The sequence below is a fragment of the Phyllobates terribilis genome, unplaced genomic scaffold (assembly GCF_046119375.1).
Source record: "Phyllobates terribilis strain yellow unplaced genomic scaffold, ASM4611937v1 Scaffold_1__5_contigs__length_1240528914, whole genome shotgun sequence".
Lineage (NCBI taxonomy): Eukaryota > Metazoa > Chordata > Amphibia > Anura > Dendrobatidae > Phyllobates > Phyllobates terribilis.
Window position 1 is genome coordinate 612,218,126 of NW_027362761.1, and position 21,739 is coordinate 612,239,864.

The 21,739-nt window shown below is 49.4% G+C and overlaps 1 pseudogene; it reads left to right on the top strand.

The window, feature by feature from the left end:
- Nucleotides 1–21,739, top strand: part of LOC141153153 (uncharacterized) — a 211,748-nt pseudogene that overhangs the window by 137,523 nt on the left and 52,486 nt on the right.

Consider the following 21,739-nt stretch of genomic DNA (forward strand, 5'->3'; position numbering starts at 1 on the left):
GGAACTATTCCTTTGTCTTTGAACCTATTTAAAGTGTCACATGTGCTAATAAAGCAGAAGTCTTTTCTAGTGCAGCATGCAAGGCTGTGCGGTATTGATTTCCTCGAGATCTCGAAAATATATTTTAATATTTGGAGTTCGGAAGGCCTTGAAGAGCGTATTTCACTCACAGTTTTATATATAACTGTACTGTAATCTCCTATATGTTCTGCAGGACTGGTATCTTCCACTATATGTCACCATATGGCGGTAGTATCAGTGCTGGTCTTTGTATAGAGATTATATTCAGTAACAGCGCTTTCATCTGCTGAGGTTCCCCGACATGCGCTATTAGAGTGCGCCACCATAGCTGTAATCAGGGTTACCTGGTTAGGGACCCACTCAGAAGTGTCACCCCCCCCCCCCCCCCCCCCCGAACCAAAACCCCCAGCTACGCCTCTGTGCAGACGGTGAGGAGCCGCTGCACCCCGACACTGCAGTATAGCCGCGCGGCTTCTGCTCATTATGTAACTGAGCGGCGACATTTTGTTTCCTTCACTTGCGGACTTTCCTCATTGCTGTCAGACTATGGGGAGAGGCCACAGGAGACGTTCACACGCTGCAGGTCAGAAAGACGCCCCACACGTCAGAGTCCGCAGGAGACAGAGACGCACAGAGGACATCGCTACTAATCCATCCACTGCTGGAACATCGCAGCCGCCCCGGAGCCTGACGCCGGAGCACCCCCTAATCACATGGCGATGACGTCACCACAGGTCCTTCACCACCACTTCTCTCCTGAGCCCCGCCCCCTGATCACATGGCGAAGACGTCACCACAGGGCCTTCAACACCTCTCTCCTGAGCCCCGCCCCCTGATCACATGGCGGTGACGTCTCCACAGGTCCTTCACAACTTCTAACCCTGAGCTCCGCCCCCTGAACACATGACGCTGACGTCAATACAGGGCCTTCACCACTTTTCTCTTGAGCTCCGCCCCTGATCACATGGCGGTGACGTCACCACAGGTCCTCCCGCTCTCAGTGCAGCAGCTCCGTCCTGGTTGTGTGCAGCTCCTGCTCTCTGGTATCAGCCAGCAGCAGGTTTCCGCTTCCCGCCATTCCGGTGAGATTACAGGGAGGGTTTGTGGTGAATCTGTGAGAGGAGAGTGTGGGGTGAGATCAGAGCTGTTCCTGTGGAGGCTCCTGCTCCATGTGACTGCGGCTCCTCAGTGTTGTATGGGGGATGTGCAGCGGCTCCTCCTCACCTCACCGCCCCCGCTGGAGGTGGAGTTACCACGGTGACCGCCCCCGCTGGAGGTGGAGTTACCACGGTGACCGTCCTCCGCTGGAGGTGGAGTTACCACGGTGACCGTCCTCCGCTGGAGGTGGAGTTACCACGGTGACCGTCCTCCGCTGGAGGTGGAGTTACCACGGTGACCGTCCCCCGCTGGAGGTGGAGTTACCACGGTGACCGTCCCCCGCTGGAGGTGGAGTTACCACGGTGACCGTCCCCCGCTGGAGGTGGAGTTACCACGGTGACCGTCCTCCGCTGGAGGTGGAGTTCCCACGGTGACCGTCCTCCGCTGGAGGTGGAGTTACCACGGTGACCGTCCTCCGCTGGAGGTGGAGTTACCACGGTGACCGTCCTCGGCTGGAGGTGGAGTTACCACGGTGACCGTCCTCCGCTGGAGGTGGAGTTACCACGGTGACCGTCCTCGGCTGGAGGTGGAGTTACCACGGTGACCACCCCCGCTGGAGGTGGAGTTACCACGGTGACCACCCCCGCTGGAGGTGGAGTTACCACGGTGACCGTCCTCCGCTGGAGGTGTAATTACAGCGGTGACCGCCCCCCGCTGGAGGTGGAGTTACCACAGTGACCGTCCCCCGCTGGAGGTGGAGTTACCACGGTGACCGTCCCCCGCTGGAGGTGGAGTTACCATGGTGACCGCCCTCAGCTGGAGGTGGAGTTACCACGGTGACCTTCCTCCGCTGATGGTGTTGTTACCACGGTGACCATCCCCCGCTGGCGGTGTTGTTACCATGGTGACCTTCCCCCGCTGGCGGTGTTGTTACAACGGTGACCGACCTCCTCCTACAAGACTGATAATGAGCGGTCAGGTCGGTGGAGGAGGCCGCGGTGGAGTTTGTGTCTTTTCCTCCAGATTCTTCCTGATAAATGTCGGATATTTGGGGCAGAATTCAGTGATTGTCGTTATATCGTCCCCTGTGATCTCCATCTTCTCCTTTATCATGAAGACGCCGGCAGGACGAGATCCCTCCAGCTGATCCAGTGCTCATCCCTCCTTCACCTGAATGACCCCGAGGATGGACGAGGACGAGACCACCAGAAGATTATTACACTTCACCCTTGAGATCATCTCCCTGCTGAGCGGAGAGGTAACTCCTCTATATTTCTATCAGCTTTATTGTGTTATGTAACAAGTCCGACATCGTGAAGAGGAAATCCAGAAGAGGAAGAGAAGGATTCTTTACTGTAAGAGCAGTGATTGTGTGCAGCTCTCTGCCAGGAGGAGTTGTCATGGGGATTCCCTATAAGAGCTGTAGAGGGGCCTGGATGTCTGTCCTGAGTGTAATAATATTCCAGGTTATGGCCCCAGATTACTGGAGACGGTTATTGATCTCGGGATTTCTACTGATTGTCAGATCTGGAGTCGGGAAGGAATTCTTCTCCCTAAGTGTCTCTCTCCATACACAGGATTACACAATAGTGAGGAAGACACCGGGGGAGGGTGTGACTCCCATCATCCATCTCCAGGAGTCAGGAGGTCGGAGCCCGGACCCCATCACAGAGCCTCCCCCGCACCCCCCGATACATGAGAGGAAGAAGAAGAAGATCCTAGAGCTCAGCAACAAGATGATTGAGCTGCTGAGCGGAGAGGTGACTGCTGGGACATTATACAGGACTGCACTGGAGGATTCTGGGTGATGACCGGAGAGGTGACTGCTGGGACATTATACAGGACAGCACTGGAGGATTCTGGGTGATGAGCGGAGAGGTGACTGCTGGGACATTATACAGGACAGCACTGGAGGATTCTGGGTGATGAGCGGAGAGGTGACTGCTGGGACATTATACAGGACAGCACTGGAGGATTCTGGGTGATGAGCGGAGAGGTGACTGCTGGGACATTATACAGGACAGCACTGGAGGATTCTGGGTGATGAGTGGAGAGGTGACTGCTGGGACATTATACAGGACAGCACTGGAGGATTCTGGGTGATGAGCGGAGAGGTGACTGCTGGGACATTGTACAGGACAGCACTGGAGGATTCTGCGTGATGGCGGTGTCGTTGTTGTCAGGTTCCTATAAGGTGTCAGGACGTCGCTGTCTATCTCTCCATGGAGGAGTGGGAGTATCTAGAAGGACACCAGGATCGGTACCAGGAGGTGATGATGGAGGAGCTCCGGCCTCTGACATCACCAGGTGAGAGGAGACTCTTGTTGGCTCCGGTGGATGTGATGACGTCTCTCGGCCTCGTCCTATAATAGATGATTTTTCTCCAGACTTGCTCTGGTTTTCTCTACATTTTCTCACAGCTTTCATTCCCTGATTATTCTCTTCTGATCTGTGAGTCGCGGTTTCTCCGCTGTCGTCTTCATCAGTCTTGAGTCTTCGTCCTCGGCGGCTTCTTTCAGAATCTTTCACCTTCCTTAGAGCATCGGTCACATTTTGTCTGCAGATGTCCCAGCGCTTCTGTCCGTTCTCTCCTGTGAGATCTTTCGGTATCTGAGTCTGTCGTGGATCGTTACTCAGCAGAGTCGGGGTTAATTTACTGATGATTTTCCCCCTAATCCGCTGTCGCTCGTCCGTCCCTCAGAATCGGTGCAGGCTCAATGTCGTCATCAGTCGTGGTCGGGCGTCCGGCTCCTCCCTCTTGGCTGACACTTGTGTGACCTTCCTTGGCCTCCTCCGTTCATTCTTCTTTGTGACAAATCACTTTCTCCGTACTGAGCACAAAGTCCTGGATAAATATCGGCACCGGACCGTCCCTCAGACCCCGAAACATGAGTCGCTGTCCTGACATAAAGATGGAGCGTGGTGGAGCCGATCCCCCCCCCCCCAAGCCTGACATGGAGGCTCCAGCAGTTCTCCGGCCCCCGCGTCTATTCACCCCCCAGAGCCTGACATGGAGGCTCCAGCAGTTCTCCGGCCCCCGCGTCTATTCACCCCCCAGAGCCTGACATGGAGGCTCCAGCAGTTCCCGGCCCCCGCGTCTATTCACCCCTCGCTCTGCAGGCGGACAAGCACAGAACTTTCCGCACTGGAGGAGGAGGTCGGATCACCGCGCGCTCCTCTCTATAGGGGATAATGTTTCTCCTGGATGAGAGCGGGATGAATTGTGCATTTTACCATATAATGTGCCGAAAAACAGGAAATAATTCCAGATGAGGTCAAACAGTTAATAAAAAAAAAAAAACACTTTCCCACATTTACTTTTTGGGTTTTGTTTCTCAGCATTTATTGGGCGGTAAGAACGACGTCGCTGCCATTTTCCTGGTCAGTACAGTTACTGCGATTCCAAACTTGTCGGGTTTGTTTTTTTAGAATATAATTTATGGGTTAAATTTTCAGAACTGTTCCTGACACCCATCACTTTATCTTCCTTTATCGGAGCTGTGTGAGGGCTTCTCTTCTTGAATGGCCGCTGACCTTTTTGTTGGTGACTTTTTTGATCGTTGTTTTTTCATTGCAGTTTTGGGGAGGTGTTTTTGATGTGTTTCTTTCTTTTGGCGTTTACCGTGTGCGATAAATCCTGACGTGAAACTGCCAAATAATATATATATTTTTTCTTTTATAAAAAATACGTTTGTTCTCATTTTGGGAGAGAAAGCAAAAATAATGGGGACTTCAATCTGAGATCCTGGTCTGGTGGTAATAATAAGTGTAAGTCTCCCTTAAAGGGTTGTTTGTTCAGAAGAATATGTATTATGGAGCTTTTCTGTGGAGTCTGACCAGACAATCTCTCCTTGGCTCCCCGTGTGCATCAGTAAGCGCCCATGACCCCGGTGCCGGCTCTCTAGTTGTCCTTTCTACACATTGATAGGTACTAACCGCTGTGTACCGGGTGCTCCCCACAACACCGTCCTTCCGGGTGCGGTGACTTCATCCGTCAGTCGTACATGTGCCCTTTTTTCCTCCTTTAGAGACAAACGCAGAACTTGCTGCTTATTTAAGTGTTTATACCGAGGCGGATGTTGAGATTTATCTCTATTTAAAGGAGAAGAAAAACGCAATAACTCATCTTTTAATAGATCAGGTTCTCTCCTCTTAGAGTGATCCCAGAGGATCCTGTCCAGGAGGGAGGCCGTGTCCTCATGGTGACATCATGAGCTCTCAAAAATACAATACTGGTAAATGGTCACCGTCCTTCCCCCAATCTCCATACAGTGAATTAGGAGAGAAGAAACCAATGGATGGAAATGTGGAGCTTTCTCCAGCTCCTCTGTGGTTCCATCCCTGTTGGAGTCTGTGGTGGAGACAAAACTTGGAGAAGTTTTCCTACTACGATTCCTTCATCTGACTGACGAGGGTCTTCTCAATCCCTCTCCTCAGGGTCCTCATCTTCCGAGTGCAGAGCAGAGAGCATTAGGGTTTGGCATCGCTGATTATCACTTCATACTTGGGGCCCACAATGTGCTGGGACCTCGGTACCGGTGGTGAGGACCACAACAATGTAATTTATTCCCTGATACATAAACATAGAATTACCGGTTCTGAGAGACGAGTCTCATATATAGACAGATACACGGCAGGTCATGTATTCAGTCTCTGTGTCTCCACAGATGGATCCAGGAGGAGAAATCCACCAGAGAGATGTCCCCGTCCTCTGTATCCCCAGGACTGTCTAGAGGAGAATCACAACATCCCGGAGGATCATCAGGTAGATGACACTGAAGTCCCCACAACATCTGACCATGAAGTGATCGGACCTGAGCTCATCTTACATTGTTCTTTTTAGGATGAAGATCTGATTGATATTAAGGTTGCGGTTATACATGGAGCACAAGAGGCGACCGCGATATGGGCCGATCAGCAGGGTGAGGAGGGAGACCGTCATGTCTGTTCTGTGGCCATCTACTACTACTCCCATCATTGCATGACACAATCTACAGTGGCATGTAAAAGTTTGGGCACCCCTGGTCAAAATTACTGTTATTGTGACCAGTTAAGCAAGTTGAAGATGAAATGATCTCTTAAAGACTTAAAGTTAAAGATGACACATTTCCTTTGTATTATCAGGCCAGACAGAATAACTGAGGTGCAGGTCGGGGGGCACCTGGGAAATAGTGACCAGAACATTATACAATTCCACATGTGCTTCAGTAGGGTGCCCAGCAAGGGAGTCACAAAAACACTGAACTTCAGGAGGGCAAAGTTTGATCAGCTAAAAGATGCCCTTCACCTTATAGACTGGGAGAGTATCTTTAGTAATAGGAGCATGGATAGAAAATGGGAAATTTTCAAAACAGTCCTACATAGTCACTGTAGAAGGTACATACCTTATGGGAATAAAAGGGCTAGGAATAGGAGGAAGCCAATGTGGCTAAATAAGGAAGTCAAGAGGGCAATGTTAAAACAAAAAAAGGGCTTTCGGTAAACTTAAACAAGAAGGCAGCGAGGAAGCGCTAATATCTTATAGGGAAAAAAACCAAATCTGTAAGAAACAAATAAGAATAGCAAAAGAGGAGACAGAGCGACTAATTGCCAAGGAAAGTAAAACGAATCCCAAACTGTTCTTTAACTATATAAACAGTAAAAGGATTAAAACTGATGGAGTTGGCCCATTGAAAAATAACCTGGGTAAAATCCTAGAGGGCGATGAGGGTAAAGCAAACCTACTCAATAGCTTCTTCTCCACTGTTTTCACAAAAGAAAACAATTTATCGGAGGAATTGCAGAGTGATAAAGTAAATCCTCCGCTAAATATCACCCACCTAACCCAGGAGGAAGTTCAGAAACGCCTAAATAATATCAAAATAGACAAGTCACCAGGCCCAGATGGCATACACCCCCGGGTACTAAAATAATTAAGTAATGTGATAGACAGGCCGCTGTATCTTATATTCAAGCACTCTTTATGGACAGGGACTGTCCCACTAGACTGGCGCCAAGCAAATGTGGTACCAATATTCAAAAAGGGATCTAAAAGTGACCCTGGGAACTATAGACCAGTCAGCTTAACGTCTGTTGTGGGTAAATTGTTTGAAGGATTTCTTAGAGATGCTATTGTAGAATATCTTAATGATAATAGCTGTCTAACTCCATATCAACATGGATTCATGAGGGATCGCTCCTGCCAAACAAACCTGATCGCCTTCTACGAGGAGGTGAGCTCACAGCTGGACCGGGGAGTGTCAGTGGATGTTGTAGACCTGGACTTCTCCAAAGCGTTTGATACCGTGCCACACAAAAGGTTGGTATATAAAATGAGAATGCTTGATCTGGGGGATAATGTGTGCAAGTGGGTAAATAGCTGGCTGAGTGATAGAAAGCAGAGGGTGGTTATCAATGGAGTAAGCTCAGGGGGTGTCAGGGTTACTAGCGGGGGGCCTCAAGGGTCTGTCTTGGGCCCTATATTATTTAATATATTAATTAATGATCTAGTGGAAGGGTTGCATAGTAAAATAGCAATATTTGCAGATGATACTAAACTTTGTAAAGTAGTTAATACAGATGAGGATAGGGCACAGCTACAGGAGGATTTAGATAAATTGGGGAGTTGGGCCAAAAAATGGCAAATGGGGTTCAATGCCGATAAATGTAAGGTCATGCACATGGGAAAGAAAAACAGCAGTCACCCATACATATTAAATGGGAAAGCGTTGGGGAAATCTGACATGGAGAAGGACCTGGGCGTCTTGGTTAACAGCAAATTAAATTGGAGTGCCCAGTGTCAGGCAGCAGCTGCGAAGGCAAATAGAGTCATGGCATGCATCAGAAGAGGAATAGGGGCATATGATGAGAACATTGTTCTTCCTCTGTATAAAGCGCTGGTAAGGCCGCACTTAGAATATTGTGCACAGTTCTGGGCTCCGGTGCTCAGGAAAGACATATTGGAGCTAGAGAGGGTACAAAGGAGGGCGACTAAGGTAATAAAGGGAATGGAGGGACTAGAATACCCAGAGAGGTTGTCAAAATTAGGCCTATTTACGTTGGAAAAGAGAAGGCTTAGGGGAGACCTCATAAACATGTATAAATACATCAGGGGGCAGTACAGAGATCTCTCCCATGACCTGTTTATACCAAGGATGGCGACAAAGACGAGGGGGCACACTATGCGTCTGGAGGAAAGGAGGTTCCTGCACCAGCATAGAATGGGATTCTTTACAGTCAGAGACGTGAGACTCTGGAACTCTCTGGGAGAGGAAGTGGTGATGTCCAACTCACTTAATGAGTTCAAGAGAGGCCTGGACGCCTTTCTTGAGAACAATAAAATTACATCTTATGCGTAGTTAATTAATCCAGGGATTTAATCTGACTGCCAGATTGGAGTCGGGAAGTGAATTTTTCCTCAATGATGTAAATTGGCCTATACCGCATGTTTTTTTTTTGCCTTCCCCTGGATCAACGCTGCGGAATAGCTGCAGTGCACAAGAAATAGGCTGAACTGGATGGACGCTTGTCTTTTTTCGGCCTTATAAACTATGTAACTACTATGTAACCCTGGGACATTTGTGTGCTCAGATAACTTTTACCAATGATTCAGACCTTACTTAGCCTGTTAGGGTTATGGCTCGTTCACTATCATCGTTAGAAAAGGCCCAGCTTTATAAAAACCCAGCCTACTCTAACAATGTGCCAAAATAACCGCAGCCATGGCTTCTTCTAAGCCAGTGTTTCTCAACTCCAGTCCTCAAGACCCACCAACAGGTCATGTTTTCAGGATTTCCTTAGTATTGCTCAGTTGATGGGATTATTGCCTGTGCAATGCTAAGGAAATCCTGAAAACATGACCTGTTGGTGGGTCTTGAGGACTGGAGTTGAGAAACACTGTTCTAAGCAGTTGTCTAGCACTCTGAAAATGATGGAGGCCCACAAAGCAGGAGAAGGCTATGAGCAAAGCGTTTTCAAGTTGCCCTTTCTTTGGTTCAAAATGTAATAAAGAAATGGCAGTTAACAGAAACAGTGGAGGGAAAGATAAGGTCTGGAAGACCAAGGGAATTTTCAATAGGATTGCTAGAGAGGCTAATCCCTGCTTGACTGCAAAAGACTTTCAGAAAGATTCAGCAGACTCCAGAGTTGTGGTACATTGTTGTACTCTTCAGAGACACCTGCACAAATATGGCCTTCATGGAAGAGTCAACAGAAGAAAACCTCTCCTGCGACCTCACCATGAAATTCAGTGTCAGAAGTGCAAAAGTACATCTAAGAAGGTCTGATGCATTTTGGAAACAAGTCCTGTGGACTGATGAGGTTAAAATAGAGCAATGATCAAAGTTGTGTGGAGAAAAAAGGGCACAGAATTTTAGGAAAAGAACATCTCGCCAACCATTAAGTGTAACGGGTCTGGGAGGTGGAACCTCTGAGCGACTATACAAGGGGGCGGTCCTTGTAAGGAAGCGGGTGGCTCCCAGGGAAGACGGGCAGGTAGTCACGGCAAGTGACAGGGACAGTCTCTGGGTAGAAGGACAGCAGGCAGGTGGCTGGTGAGCGCTCCCAGGTGAGCGGGCGAGAGTCTCTGGACAGGCAGGTGGTCACGGCAAGTGACGGCAGAACCTCCAGGTAGACTAGCAGACAGGTAGCAGGTGGATGCTCCCAGGTGAGCGGGCAAGAGTCTCTGGACAGGCAGGTGGTCACGGCAAGTGACGGCAGAGCCTCCAGGTAGGCTAGCAGGCAGGTAGCAGGTGAGCGCTCCCAGGTGAGCGGGCAAGAGTCTCTGGACAGGCAGGTGGTCACGGCAAGTGACGGCAGGACCTCCAGGTAGGCTAGCAGGCAGGTAGCAGGTGAGTTCTCCCAGGTGAGCGGGCAAGAGTCTCTGGACAGGCAGGTGGTCACAGCAAGTGACGGCAGAGCCTCCAGCTAGGCTAGCAGGCAGGTAGCAGGTGAGCGCTCCCAGGTGAGCGGGCAGGCTGGTCCATAGACAGACTGACAGGTGTCGGAAGGCAGACCGTCGGACCGCAGGCTTGCAAGCAGGTAAGCGGATAACAGGCAGGTATCAAGCAGGAATCTGGCAGGTAACAGTCAGGAATCTGGCAGGTGACTGGCAGGTAACAAGCAGGAATCTGGCAGGTAACAGGCAGGAATCTGGCAGGTAACAAGCAGGAATCTGGCAGGTAACTGGTAACGGGACCTGAGGGCTGAAGCAGAGTGAAGGCTTTGCAACAACATTGCTCGGGCACCTCCATTTTGGAGGAGGTGCCTTATATATGGTGAAGTCCTCCGGCCATTGGCCGGGGACTCCTTAGGACGGCGCGTTCGGCCCCTTTAAGAGAGGGGGAGCGCGCGCCCTAAGCACCGTGGCTGGGAAGCAGCGCGCGCTGCCAGCAGAGCGGGAGGAAGACACCGGGCACGGAGCGGAGAAGTGAGGGGAACAGCGTCCCTGCCTAGCAGGAGGCAGGGACGCCGATGCTACAGTACCCCCCCTTTAGGCCCCCCCTTTTTTAGGCCAGAGAGAAATTTATCAAGGATGAGAGGGGCATGGATGTTCTCCCGGGGCTCCCACGTTCTCTCCTCAGTACCAAACCCCTTCCAATCTACCAGAAAAAAGGTTTTTCCTCTTACCCTTTTCGTGGCCAGAATGTTCTCTACCTCAAACTCGTTCTCAGCGGAATCCGGAGCAGGGGGCGTACCTGTAGACTTGGAAAAAGAGTTAAGTATCACGGGTTTGAGAAGAGATACATGGAAGGAGTTAGGGATCCGTAAGTAGGCCGGGAGTTTCAATTTATAGGCCACCGGATTGATTTGTTTGATAACTTCCAGTGGGCCGATGAACCGAGGCCCTAACTTGTAGGAGGGAATCTTGAGCCGGACATACTTGGACGAGAGCCAGACTTTATCTCCAGGACGGAATTGTGGAGGATCCAGGCGTTTTTTGTCAGCGTGTTTTTTCATCCGCTCGGACGACTGAAGGAGTGCGGATCGGGTACTCTCCCAAATGGAGGAGAATTCGCTAATGAGAGATTCCGCAGCCGGATTGTCCACCGAGGTGGAGACGGGAAATGGGATCCGAGGATGCTGACCGAAGACTACAAAAAACGGGGATTTGGAGGAAGATTCGCTCTCGTGATTATTGTAAGAGAATTCGGCCCATGGTAGGAGATCCACCCAGTCCGAATGGTGGGCATTAACGAAGTGCCGGAGGTAACTGGTCAGGATCTGATTGATCCGCTCCACTTGACCATTGGACTGTGGGTGGTAAGCGGAGGAGAAGTCCAGGGTGACGTCAAGCAGCTTACATGTGGCTCTCCAGAAGCGTGAGGTGAACTGAACCCCACGATCCGACACGATGTGGAGGGGCAGGCCATGGAGACGGAAGATGTGGCGGATAAAGTCTTTAGCCAGTTCGGGTGCAGACGGGAGACCCGGCAGGGGAATGAAGTGCGCCATCTTGGAAAAGCGGTCAGCGACCACCCAAATGACCGTACAACCGGCAGAGACAGGGAGATCCGTTATAAAGTCCATAGCTATATGCTGCCACGGGGCAGCAGGTACTGGAAGAGGAAGGAGGCGACCGGCTGGCAGGTATCTCGGAACTTTGTTGCGGGCGCAGGACACACAGGCTGAAACAAAGTCTATTACATCCTTGTGCAGGGTAGGCCACCAGTAATGCCGGGTAATAAGCTGGAGGGTCTTTTTCTGACCGGCGTGGCCAGCTAGCTTAGACGAGTGACCCCAGAGTAGGACCTTCTTCCGATCAGGTTCTGTTACGAACGTTTTACCGGGAGGGAGACGATTTAGATTCACGGGAGCCACCTGCATTACTCTGGCGGGATCAATGATGTGCTTCGGTTCCTCCTCTAGATCAGACACCAGGAAGAATCGGGACAAGGCGTCAGCTTTGATGTTTTTGTCTGCCGGGCGAAAATGAAGAACGAAATCAAAGCGGGCAAAAAACAAGGACCACCGGGCTTGGCGCGGGTTAAGTCTCTGGGCGCTCTGGAGGTAAGCCAAGTTCTTGTGGTCCGTGTAAATAATTACCGGGTGAAAAGCCCCCTCGAGCAGGTAACGCCACTCCTCCAGTGCCAGCTTAATGGCCAATAACTCTCGATCTCCTATAGAATAATTGCGCTCAGAAGAGGAGAAGAGTTTGGAGAAGAAGCCGCAAGTTACCATTCTTCCGGAAGGTGACTTTTGGGTAAGTACCGCTCCGGCTCCAGAGGAGGAGGCGTCAACTTCCAGGAAGAATTGTTTGTTGCCGTCCGGACGATGCAGCACCGGGGCGGAAGAGAAAGCCTGTTTTAAGGAAAGAAAGGCTTCCTCTGCTTCGGGCGGCTATTCTCTGGGATTAGTGCCCTTACGGGTGAGCGCAGAGATTGGGGCAGTCCGGGAAGAGAAGTGCGGTATGAAGAGGCGGTAGTAGTTGGCGAAAGCCAGGAACCGCTGAATAGCCTTCAACCCCTCTGGTCGGGGCCACTTCTGGATGGCAGACAGTTTCTCAGGATCCATTCGTAGGCCGGTCTGAGAGATTATGTAGCCCAGAAACGGAAGCGAGGTCTGCTCAAAGAGGCACTTCTCATATTTAGCGTAGAGGTGGTTCTGCCTGAGCCTGAGCAGAACCTGACGAACATCCCTCCGGTGTGTGGGGAGATCCGGAGAGAAGACCAAGATGTCGTCCAGGTACACCACTACGCAGGAGTAGAGAAGGTCCCGGAAGATGTCATTGACCAACTCTTGAAAGACGGCGGGAGCGTTACAGAGACCGAAGGGCATTACCAGGTATTCATAGTGACCGTCCCGGGTGTTGAATGCCGTCTTCCATTCATCCCCCTGACGGATACGGACGGACCAGGTTATACGCCCCACGGAGGTCCAGCTTGGTGAAGATTCTAGCCCCCCTCAGACGGTCAAATAATTCCGGAATGAGCGGAAGGGGGTATTTATTCTTCACCGTGATCTGGTTAAGGCCTCTATAGTCTATACAGGGACGGAGTGAGCCGTCCTTCTTTTTGACGAAGAAGAAGCCTGCTCCCGCCGGGGAAGTAGATTTCAGGATGAATCCCCGGGCCAGATTCTCCTCAATATATTCTGACATGGATCGGGTCTCAGCAGCGGACAAAGGGTAAATGCGCCCACGGGGAGGAGTAGCGCCGGGCATCAGGTCGATTGGGCAGTCGTATGGTCTATAAGGGGGTAATGTCTCTGCCTCCTTTTTATTAAAGACGTCCGCATACGACCAATAAAGAGCCGGAAGACCAGGTAGATTGGCTGGAGTAGGAGAAGGACCGACAGGATGGACGGGAACTAAACAAGTCTTATGGCAGTCCTGTCCCAAGCGAAGGACTTCTCCGGTCTGCCAGTCAAGCACGGGTGCATGTCTCTGAAGCCAAGGTAGGCCTAGCAAGAGGGCGTGAGAGAGTCCAGGCAGAACATGAAAGAAGATGCTCTCAGAGTGCAGCATTCCCACCTGCAGAGTTATGGATTCGGTGATGAGTTGGATGGGATGTGGTAAGAGGCCCCCATCCACGGCAGCGACAGATAAGGGTACAGCTAGAGGTTTGGTGGGAATGCGGTATTTCTCTACCGGAGACTGAGAAATGAGATTTCCGGCAGCTCCAGAGTCAAGTTGGGCTAGTTCAAAATAACGGTTCTCCCCGCAGATGATAGAGACCGACAGCAACAGAGATGGAGAGGGTTTACTCTTGTCTAGGACGACCTCTCTGAGCGATCCTAGACACAGGCGTTTCCCGACCTCTCCGGGCAGGTACGGATCCGGTGGTCCTTACTGCCACAGTAGAAGCAGCTCCCCTCGGCACGGCGTAACTCTTGACGGGTTTTGACCATCTTGGTCTGGTCGACCTGCATAGGCTCAGGTGAGTGCGCCTGGGTAGTAACGGGAGAAGTGACAGGTTTCTGGAAGGTAGGGGCTAGACGTGGAAACCTCCTCTCACGGGTGACCTCTTTGGCGCGCTTCTGGAACCGGATGTCAATCCGGGTGGCAAGTGTTATTAAGTCGTCGAGAGTGGTAGGAATGTCCCGACCGGCGAGTTCATCTTTAATACGGCCGGACAGACCCTCCCAAAAGACAGACATCAGGGCGTCGTTATCCCAGGCCAGCTCCGAAGCAAGGGTACGGAACCGTATGGCGTATTGGCCCACGGAGAGATTTCCTTGACGGAGGCGTAGCAGAGATGATGCGGATGAGGTCTTCTGTCCTGGTTCGTCGAAGACTTTCCGGAAGGCCGTGAGAAAGGCTGGCAGGTTGGACACCAGGGGGTCTCCTCTCTCCCATAGAGGATTTAGCCAAGCCAGTGCCTCTCCCGTGAGATGGGACATGATGAAGGCTACTCTGTCTCGGTCGCTGGAAAACTGGTGTGTCAACAGTTCGAAGTGCAGAGTGCACTGGTTAATGAAGCCCCGTGCCTGGCTGGGATCTCCGCCAAAACGAGGAGGGGCGGAGAGGCGGGGACCGGGAAGAGATGCCATGGTGTTGATGGGCTGCGGCGGTGCCGGGGTAGTAAGTGTGCGAGTGGAGGCAGCTCCCGAAGAGGTAGTCAATGTGTCCAGGCGGGAGTTAACACCACGCAGGTGACTCAGGATGGACTCCTGTTGGGACCTCTGACGGGAAAGTTCATGACATAGGTCCGAGAGCGAGGGAGCTTGGGTGCCACCAGGTTCCATGGCCCGAGCAAACTGTAACGAGTCTGGGAGGTGGAACCTCTGAGCGACTATACAAGGGGGCGGTCCTTGTAAGGAAGCGGGTGGCTCCCAGGGAAGACGGGCAGGTAGTCACGGCAAGTGACAGGGACAGTCTCTGGGTAGAAGGACAGCAGGCAGGTGGCTGGTGAGCGCTCACAGGTGAGCGGGCGAGAGTCTCTGGACAGGCAGGTGGTCACGGCAAGTGACGACAGAACCTCCAGGTAGACTAGCAGACAGGTAGCAGGTGGATGCTCCCAGGTGAGCGGCCAAGAGTCTCTGGACAGGCAGGTGGTCACGGCAAGTGACGGCAGAGCCTCCAGGTAGGCTAGCAGACAGGTAGCAGGTGGGCGCTCCCAGGTGAGCGGGCAAGAGTCTCTGGACAGGCAGGTGGTCACGGCAAGTGACGGCAGAGCCTCCAGGTAGGCTAGCAGACAGGTAGCAGGTGGGCGCTCTCAGTTGAGCGGGCAAGAGTCTCTGGACAGGCAGGTGGTCACGGCAAGTGACGGCAGAGCCTCCAGGTAGGCTAGCAGGCAGGTAGCAGGTGAGCGCTCCCAGGTGAGCGGGCAGACTGATCCATAGACAGACTGACAGGTGTCGGAAGGCAGACCGTCGGACCGCAGGCTTGTAAGCAGGTAAGCAGATAGCAGGCAGGTATCAAGCAGGAATCTGGCATGTGACTGGCAGGTAACAAGCAGGAATCTGGCAGGTGACTGGCAGGTAACAGGCAGGAATCTGGCAGGTGACTGGCAGGTAACAAGCAGGAATCTGGCAGGTAACTGGTAACGGGACCTGAGGGCTGAAGCAGAGTGAAGGTTTTGCAACAACATTGTTCGGGCACCTCCATTTTGGAGGAGGTGCCTTATATATGGTGAAGTCCTCCGGCCATTGGCCGGGGACTCCTTAGGACGGCGCGCGCGGCCCCTTTAAGAAAGGGGGAGCGTGCGTGCGCGCACGCCCTAAGCACCGTGGCCGGGAAGCAGCGCGCGCTGCCAGCAGAGCGGGAGGAAGACGCCAGGCACGGAGCGGAGAGGTGAGGGGAACTGCGTCCCTGCCTAGCAGGAGGCAGGGACGCCGACGCTACATTAAGCATGGTGGTGGATCAATCATGCTTTGGGGTTGTGTTGCAGCCAATGGCACAGGGAACGGGTAGAGGGAAGAATGGATTCCATGAAATTTCAGCAAATTCTTGATGCAAACATAACACCATCTGCAAAAAAGCTGGAGGTGAAAAGAGGATGGCAAATGATAATGATACTAAACACACGTCAAAAGGCGCAAGCTGAAGGTTTTACAATGGCCCTCATAGTCCACTGATCTGAACAGCATTGAAAATCTGTGGCTAGACCTCAAAATAGCAGACGATGCAAGACGCCCCAGGAATCTCACAGAACTGGAAGAATTCTCCAAGGAAGAATGAATGAAAATCCCTCAAACAAGAATTGAAAGACTCTTGTCTGGCTACAAAAAGCATTTACAAGCTGTGATACTTTCAAAAGGGGGCGCTACTAGGTACTAACCTTGCCGGGTGCCAAAACATTTGCATTTGACCATTTTTCCTTTTTGAATTTTTTTTAAAATGTAAAAGATGAAAATATATATAATTTATTGTTTATTGTTTTGCCTAAAATACAAAGGAAATGTTATCTTTAACTTTAGGCCGTTTAGAGATTATTTCATCTTCAACTTAACTGTTCACAATAACAGTAATTTTGACCATTGGAGCCCAAACTTTTACATGTCACTGTATTCTGTCACTATGTGTTTCCTACAGATGGACTCATGGAAAGAAATCCACCAGAGAGATGTCCCCGTCCTCTGTATCCCCAGGACTGTCCGGAGGAGAATCACAACATCCCGGGGGATCATCAGGTAGATGACACTGAAGTCCCCACAACATCTGACCATGAAGTGATGGGACCTGAGCTCATCTTACATTGTTCTTTTTAGGGTGAAGATCTGATTGATATTAAGGTTGAGGTTATACATGGAGCACAAGGGGCGACCGCAATATGGGCCGATCAGCAGGGTGAGGAGGGGAGACCGTCATGTCTGTGGTCACCTACTACTACTCCCATCATCTCATCACATGACACAATCTATTCCGTCACTGTGTGTTTCCTACAGATGGATCCAGGAGGAGAAATCCACCAGAGAGATGTCCCCGTCCTCTGTATCCCCAGGACTGTCCAGAGGAGAATCACAACATCCTGGAGAGTCATCAGGTAGACGGCGCTGAGCCCTGTACCGGATCTGTATTAGGGGGGACATTTCTGATCGAGGTCATAGATGTCACAGATTTTGGTGGTTTCTTGTATTGTGCTGATTGTTACATCTCATATATCAGGAGGAAGATCTGACTAAGAATAAAGTGAAGGATGAGACAGAAGAAGAAGTTATGACGAGGGAGGATCAGCCGTGTGTGAGTGACGGGAAGGAGGAGATTCCTGTAGATGTTTCCACAGGTGTGTAATAATGACCGGCGTGTGATGATGATGACTGGCGTATGACGATGATGATTGGCATGTGACTATGATTAGCGGCGCCTGACGATGACCGGTGTGTGATATTGTATGAAATCTCCGGTGCAGTGAAGCTTTATCCGCCGTTCACATCACAGCAGAAGCGTCCGGTGATGGCGCGGCTGCTCTTGTACAGAGTCCGGTTGCGCACCGATGAATAACTGGGCCGCATTCACACCTCTTCTTAATGATTTAATAAGCACATTTTTAATTTTCCTAATTGTGTTTTTTTAACCCCTTTTAAAACCCATGACGTATTAATACGCGTCTGTGCCCTGGGCTTTAAGAGCCTGACCCGTATTAGTACGTCATGGTGATCGTGCACGCACACAGGCTGTGCGGGCGCGATCGCCACCGGGTGTCAGCTGATTGTCACAGCTGACACCCGGTACTATGTGCAGGGAGCGGTCCCGCACCGCTCCCGGCACATTAACCCCCGCAATGCTGCGATCGAAGTCGATCGCAGCATTGCGGTGGCTAAGGGGAGGTGATCGCAATACTCACCTCCTCTTCTGGCCTCCAGCGCTGTCTGCCGCGGCTTCCCGGATGTTGCCATGACGACCCGATGTCGTCATGACAACATCCGGGTCACCAGACAGCAGGAAGATTTTTTTGGTCATGCGCAGTACATGACCAAACTATCTTCTCACTGTGCAGCGCTGATAGCCTGCATTTCACAGGGATGGAGCCTATGCTATGCAGGCGATCAGAATAAAAAAAGTGAAAGTCCCACATTGGGACAAAGTAAAAAAGTAAAAAAAACTGTCAGAGTGAAAAAAAAAAAAAAAAATTGTAAAAATATTATAAAAAAAAATAAAAAAAAAGAATTGATGTACCCATCAATAAATATTATTATAAAAAAAAAAAAAACAAACAATAAAAGTACACATATTTGGTATCGCCGCGTCCGGAACGACCTGACCTATAAAATTGTCCCACTAGTTAACCCCTTCAGTGAACACGGTAAAAAAAAAAAACGAAGCAAAAAACAATGCTTTATCATCATATCGCCAAACAAAAATGGAATAACATGCGATCAAAAAGATGAATATAAATAAAAATGATACCGCTGAAAACGTCATCTTGTCCCGCAAAAAACAAGCCGCCAACCAGCTCCATCAGCCGAAAAATAAAAAAGTTATAGCTCTCAGAATAAAGCGATGCAAAAAAATATTTTTTTCTATAAAATAGCTTTTATTGTGTAAAAGCGCCAAAACACAGAAAAACTATATAAATGTGGTACCGCTGTAAACGTACTGACCCGAAGAATAAAGCTACCTCATCAATTTTACCACACACGGAACAGAATAAAAAAATGTAAAAAAAAAAAAACAATTCCTGAATTGTTGGTTTTTGTTTATTTTGCCTCCCAAAAGCTGGAATAGAAAGTGATCAAAAAATGTCACATGCCTGAAAATGGCACCAATAACAACGTCAAGTCATCCCGCAAAATACAAGCCATCACATGACTCGGTCGGCCAAAATCTGGAAAAATTATAGCTCTTAAAATATGGCGATGCAAAAACTAGATTTTACAAAAAATGCGTCTTTTAGTGTGTGACAGCTGTCAGTCATAAAAACCCCATATGAATCTGGTATTACTGTAATCGCACCGACCCGAAGAATAAAGTCGTCTAATCACTTATACCGCACGAGGAACGGCGTAGAAAATAAACGCTAGGGCTGGGGTTGGGGTTAGGGATGGGTTTTTTTTTCAAAAGTAAAAAAAAAAAAGACGATATGGCAACTAGTGTTGAGCGCAAGTGTTCACTACTTGAGGTTGCATCGGGTGCTCGTGTATGCACTGAGTATCGCGGGTGCTCGAGTGTCATGCTCGAGTCTCCGCCCCATATGCTTCGCGGCCAAAAAAACCTCGCGGGGATTGCCTGCCATGCAAGAGCGATCCCCGCATGGTTTTTTTGGGGTGTCTAATAACCGTGAAACATGCGGAGCAGCGACTCGAGCATGTCACTCGAGCACACGCGATACATGGTGCATACCTGAGTACCCGATGCAAACTCAAGTAGCGAGCACTTGCGCTCAAGACTAATGACAACTTATTCAATATGATGACCTAATGTTATCAAATTCTGTGTCGTACCTCTGGGTTCAAAATGTTCACTATACCGCTTGATAAAATCCTTGAGGGGTCTAGTTTCCAAAATGGGGTCACTTGTGGGGGGTTTCCACTATTTAGGCACATCAGGGGGCTCCTGAAATGCGACATGGCGTCCGCTCTCAATTACAGCCGATTTTGAGTTCAAAAAGTCACACAGTGCTCCTTCCCTTCTGAACTCTGCCGTGCGCCCAAACACTATATTTTCCCCATATGTGGGGTATTGGTGTACTCAGGAGAAATTTCACAAAAGTTTTTGGGGTCTATTTTCTCCTCTTACCCTTGTAAAAATAAAAAAATTGGGGCTAAAACATCATTTTTGTGGAAAAAGTTTGATTTTTTTATTTTCACGGCTTCATGTTATAAACTTCTGTAAAGGACTTGGGGGTTCAAGGTGCTCACCACACATCTAGATAAGTTCCCTGAGGTGTCTAGTTTCCAAAATGGTGTCACTTGTGGGGGGTTTCCACTGTTCAGGCACATCAGGGGCACATCCGCAAATTTTACAATCAAAAAGTCAAATGGCGCTCCTTCCCTTCCGAGCCCTGCCGTGCGCCTAAACAGTGGTGTTTCCCCACATATGGGGTATCTGCTAACTCAGGAGAAATTGCACAACAAACTGCATGGTGCAATTTCTCCTGTTACCCTTATGAAAATGCAAAAGTGGGGGCTGAAAAACATTTTTGTGGGAAAATGTGAAAATTTTATTTTTACGGCTCAATATTATAAACTTCTGTGAAGCACCTCGGTGTTCAAGGTGCTCACCACACATCTAGATAAGTTCCCTGAGTCTAGTTTCCAAAATGGTGTCACTTGTGGGGGGTTTCCACTGTTTAGGCACATCAGGGGCTCTCCAAACGCAACATGGCGTCCGCTAATTATTCAAGCAAATTTTACATTTAAAAAGTCATATGGGGTATCTGCGTCCCCAGGGGAAATTGCACAACAAATTTTGGGGTCCATTTTTTCCTGTTACCCCTGTGAAAATAAAAAAAATTGGGTCTAAAGTAACATTTTTGTGAAAAAAGTTAAATGTTGATTTTTTTCTTCCACATTCCAAAATTTCCTGGGAAGCACCTGAAGGGTTAATAAAGTTCTTGAATGTGGTTTTGAGCACCTTGAGGGGTGCAGTTTTTAGAATGGTGTCACTTTTGGGTATTTTCTGTCATAAAGACCCCTCAAAGTGACTTCAAATGTGATGTGGTCCCTAAAAAAAATGGTTTTGTAAATTTTGTTGGAAAAATGAGAAATCTCTGGTCAACTTTTAACCCTTATAGCTCCCTAACAAACAACAAAAAAAATTTAGTTCCAAAATTGTGCTGATGTAAAGTAGACATGTGGGAAATGTTATTTATTAACTCTTTTGTGTGACATATCTCTCTGATTTAAGGGCATAAAAATTAAAATTTTGAAAATTGCAAAATTTTCGCCAAATTTCCATTTTTTTCACAAATAAACGCAAGTGATATCGAAGAAATTTGACCACTATCATGAAGTACAATATGTCAATAAAAAGCAGTTTCAGAATCAGGGGGATCCGTTGAAGCGTTCCAGAGTAATTACCTCATAAAGGGACAGTGGTCAGAATTGTAAAAATTGGCCTGGTCATTAACGTGCAAACCACCCTCGGGGGTAAAGGGGTTAATATATTACTTCCATCTTTTACTTCTATATTATTCTTACACAAGTCTCATGCTGCCATATAAATGACTGAGCTTGCGATTCGGACAGAACCCCGGGGGAAGATTCCATATAATGAGGCTCTGTGGACGCCGTCTGGCCTATGATCCAGTGATGTCCATCTTTTTCAGCGTGCATAAAAGCGCAGTCGACCAGAGGCTAGACGGAGTCCGGTGTAACTCTGCTGCCTCATTATTCTGAATGGATCCCTCGGGGGTGTCATCTGAATCATGTATTTTGTAGCTTTAGATAGAAACCCCGATGTACAGTAAGTGTTCAGCGTACAGCACAAGATAAATATGATCCAACATGTTCTGTACCCCAAAATGCCACCATTAAGAGCTTCTACTCAACCCACAAAAAACAAGTCCCCACTCAGGTTCATCATCTGTAAACAGTAATATAGGGGGTGTCCATATTACTGGTAGCACAAAGGCTCCGGAAAAGTGACTTGGCTCCCACTTAAAGAAATCCAGTGACATCTGCGCTCCCAAATCCAAATGCCCCCCCCCCCCCCCTTCCTGGGCCCCACAGTGTGCAGTTAGCATCCACATGTTTGGCATTACTGTAGCAGGGAGAGCCAATTTATTTCTCCAGAAAGCACTAGCTGGGAATCATGTACTGG